At 48.8% G+C, this 3,950-nt stretch overlaps 1 non-coding gene across 1 annotated transcript; it reads right to left on the minus strand.

The window, feature by feature from the left end:
* Nucleotides 1-1,016: 1,016 nt before the first annotated feature.
* Nucleotides 1,017-1,083, minus strand: TRNAA-GGC (transfer RNA alanine (anticodon GGC)). Its single transcript has one exon. It is a non-coding gene; the product is annotated as a tRNA-Ala (tRNA).
* Between the last annotated feature and the right edge of the window lie 2,867 nt (nt 1,084-3,950).

Genomic DNA, 3,950 nt, shown 5'->3' on the forward strand with positions numbered 1-3,950 from the left:
CCGCCCTCCACTCCGAAGAGTCTCAGAGCGGCTCACAATCTCCTTTCCCTTCCTCCCCCACAACAGACACCCTGTGAGGTAGAAGAAGATATTGGATTTATACCCCGCCCTCCACTCCGAAGAGTCTCAGAGCGGCTCACAATCTCCTTTCCCTTCCTCCCCCACAACAGACACCCTGTGAGGTAGATGAAGATATTGGATTTATATCCCGCCTTCCACTCCGAAGAGTCTCAGAGCGGCTCACAATCTCCTTTCCCTTCCTCCCCCACAACAGACACCCTGTGAGGTAGAAGAAGATATTGGATTTATATCCCGCCCTCCACTCCGAAGAGTCTCAGAGCGGCTCACAATCTCCTTTCCCTTCCTCCCCCACAACAGACACCCTGTGAGGCGGGTGGGGCTGAGAGGGCTCTCACAGCAGCTGCCCTTTCAAAGACAACCTCTGCCAGAGCTATGGCTGACCCAAGGCCATTCCAGCAGGTGCAAGTGGAGGAGTGGGAAATCAAACCCGGTTCTCCCAGATAAGAGTCCACACATGTCACCACTACACCAAACTGGCTCTCCGTTTGAACTGATCCATGGCTATCTGGGGCTCTGAGAGGCTGTTTTTTGTGGCAGAGATACCAAATTTTCTGCATAGCATCTGGTGCCTCTTCTAAAAAAAATAAAATAAAAAAAATTCCCAAATCTCTGAGCCTCAAAAGAAGATGCCCCTATCCTCCATTATTTCCAATGGAGGAAAGGCATTTAAAAGGAGTGCTATCCCTTTAAATGTGATGGTCAGAACTCCTTTCAGAGTTCAATTGTCACAACCTTGATCCTGGCTCCACCCCCAGAGACTCCTGGCTCCACCCCCAAAGTCCCCAGATATTTCCTGAGTTGAATATATGAAGCTGCCTTGTACTTAATCAGACCCTCGGTCCATCAAAGACAGTATTGTCTACTCAGACTGGCAGCGGCTCTCCAGGGTCTCAAGCTGAGGTTTTTCACACCTCTTTGCCTGGACCCTTTTTAGTTGGAGATGCCAGGGATTGAACCTGGGACCTTCTGCTTGCCAAGCAGATGCTCTACCACTGAGCCACCGTCCCTGCCTTTTTTTTATGAACCTATGAAGCTGCCTTCTACTGAATCAGACCCTGGGTCCATCAAAGTCAGTCTTATCTACTCAGACTGGCAGCGGCCCTCCAGAGTCTCAAGCTGAGGTTTTTCACACCTATTTGCCTGGGCCCTTTTTTTTAGTTGGAGATGCTGGGGATTGAACCCGGGACCTTCTGCTTACCAAGCAGATGCTCTACCACTGAGCCACTGTCTCTCCCCTGCTCTCCAGGGTCTCCAGCTGAGGTTTTTCACACCTATTTGCCTGGACCCTTTTTAGTTGGAGATGCCGGGGATTGAACCTGGGACCTTCTACTTGCCAAGCAGATGCTCTACCACTGAGCCACTGTCCCTCCCCTGAGTTGGACTGGCAACCTTAGATTTCCCCCTCCTCAATCCAGGTTTATATCCTAAATTGGGTTCCAAGTATACCAAACACAGGAAGAATTTACCGAATGCTCTGTTATTGCTCTATCCATTACAGAACAGGGCACTGGAGAAGGCTCGCGGAAACTTTTGCTCACTTTTCTACTTGCTTTCCAGGTAGAAACAGGCACGTTTTGTTTCTCTGAAGGAGTGTCTGAAAGTACAAGGCGGCCAAACATTGGTGGTCAGTGCTTTATTTGAACATCTGCCTGTTCAAACAGGCAACATTGGGGGGGGGGGGGAGATCAGTTTCCCATGGAATTTATTTAACTGAAAAGCAGAAGTTTGCTCAACCCTTTCTTCTCCTACTGTTAGTTAGCTTCAAATCCCTGAAGGGGGGTGTGTGGAGCCAGTTTGGTGTAGTGGTTAAGTGTGCGGACTCTTATCTGGGAGAACCAGGTTTGATTCCCCACTCCTCCACTTGCACCTGCTAGCATGGCCTTGGGTCAGCCATAGCTCTGGCAGAGGTTGTCCTGGAAAGGGCAGCTGTTGTGAGAGCCCTCTCCAGCCCCACCCACCTCACAAGGTGTCTGTTGTGGGGGAGGAAGGTAAAGGAGATTGTGAGGCGTTCTGAGACTCTTCGGAGTGGAGGGCGGGATATAAATCCAATATCTTCTTCTTCTTCTTCTTCTTCTTCGAGCCAGCAGGAACACTAGTAATACACAATATTAGTCCACATACACAACAGTGTGCATGCACACTTCTTCAGACAAGGAATGAAGTACAGTAAGCAGAGCTACATATAGCTGGTGAGGTTTAGAATAACAAGTGGTGCAAGCACCGGTCGTTTCCGACTCTGGGGTGACGTTGCTTTCACGTTTTCACGGCAGACTTTTTACGGGGTGGTTTGCCATTGCCTTCCCCAGTCATCTATGCTTTCCCCCCCAAAGCAAGCTGGGTACTCATTTTACCGACCTCGAAAGGACGGAAGGCTGAGTCAACCTTGAGCCGGCTTCCTGAAAACCCAGCTTCCGCCGGGGATCGAACTCAGGTCGTGAGCAGAGAGTTCAGATCACAGTACTGCAGTACTGCTGCTTTACCACTCTGCGCCACAAAAATCCAATAGCAGAATAGTAAAATTAACAAATTCAGGAAACCTTTGATCTGGGTTGCATTAGCGTGGGAAACAAGCGTAAGAATGTGAAGTACTGAGTTGGTTGGAAGTGCCTTGTCATGTGTTGAAGCTTGGAAAAAGCCCTTCAGGTGCAAACGAAGTTCAAAAGCCCTGGGAGAGCCCGTTCAGCTTGTATAAGGATTAAAATATCACTGCACATCAAAGAATCTCTTGAACTGTAGTCTGCTATTCTCCTTGCGTCCTGAGGTCCATCCTTTCAGTATCTGTGCCACGGGAAGAGTGGACAGTCAACCTAAAAAAGAAAGAAAAATTAACTTACCTGTTGAACTGTTAGGTTTTGGGAACTTATCGTTCTCCCTTCCCGTTTAAATGTAATATTTTGTTCTGTCCTTTAAAAGTGTATGCTTTGTTATGTACTATTAAGGAATTCAAAGTAATGTTCTAAGTGGTTGGTATGGGTAGTTATTTCTTTAATAGTATTGTTTGGACATTTTACACAGAGTCTCAGAGTGGCTTACAATCTCCTTGCCTTTCTCTCTCCACAACAGACACCCTGTGAGAGCCAGTTTGGTGTAGTGGTTAAGTGTGCGGACTCTTACCTGGGAGAACCAGGTTTGATTCCCCACTCCTCCACTTGCACCTGCTGGCATGGCCTTGGGTCAGCCATAGCCCTGGCAGAGGTTGTCCTTGAAAGGGCAGCTGCTGTGAGAGCCCTCTCAGCCTCACTCACCTCACAGGGTGTCTGTTGTGGAGGAGGAAGGGAAAGGAGATTGTGAGCCGCTCTGAGACTCTTCGGAGTGGAGGGCGGGATATAAATCCAATATCTTCATCTACCTCACAGGGTGTCTATTGTGGGGGAGGAAGAGAAAGGAGATTGTGAGTCGCTCTGAGACTCTTCGGAGTGGAGGGCGGGATATAAATCCAATATCTTCATCTACCTCACAGGGTGTCTGTTGTGGGGGAGGAAGGGAAAGGAGATTGTGAGCCGCTCTGAGACTCTTCGGAGTGGAGGGCGGGATATAAATCCAATATCTTCATCTACCTCACAGGATGTCTGTTGTGGGGGAGGAAGGGAAAGGAGATTGTGAGCCGCTCTGAGACTCTTCGGAGTGGAGGGCGGGATATAAATCCAATATCTTCATCTACCTCACAGGGTGTCTGTTGTGGGGGAGGAAGGTAAAGGAGATTGTGAACTGCTCTAAGACTCTTCGGAGTGGAGGGCGGGATATAAATCCAATATCTTCTTCTTCTTCTTCTTCTTCTTCTATGAGGTAGCTGGAGCTGAGAGAGAGCTCTGAGAGAACTGCTTGAGAGAACAGCTCTGAGAGAACTGGGACTGACCCAGTGACCCAAC

Source organism: Heteronotia binoei, chromosome 4 (genome assembly GCF_032191835.1).
Source record: "Heteronotia binoei isolate CCM8104 ecotype False Entrance Well chromosome 4, APGP_CSIRO_Hbin_v1, whole genome shotgun sequence".
NCBI lineage: Eukaryota > Metazoa > Chordata > Lepidosauria > Squamata > Gekkonidae > Heteronotia > Heteronotia binoei.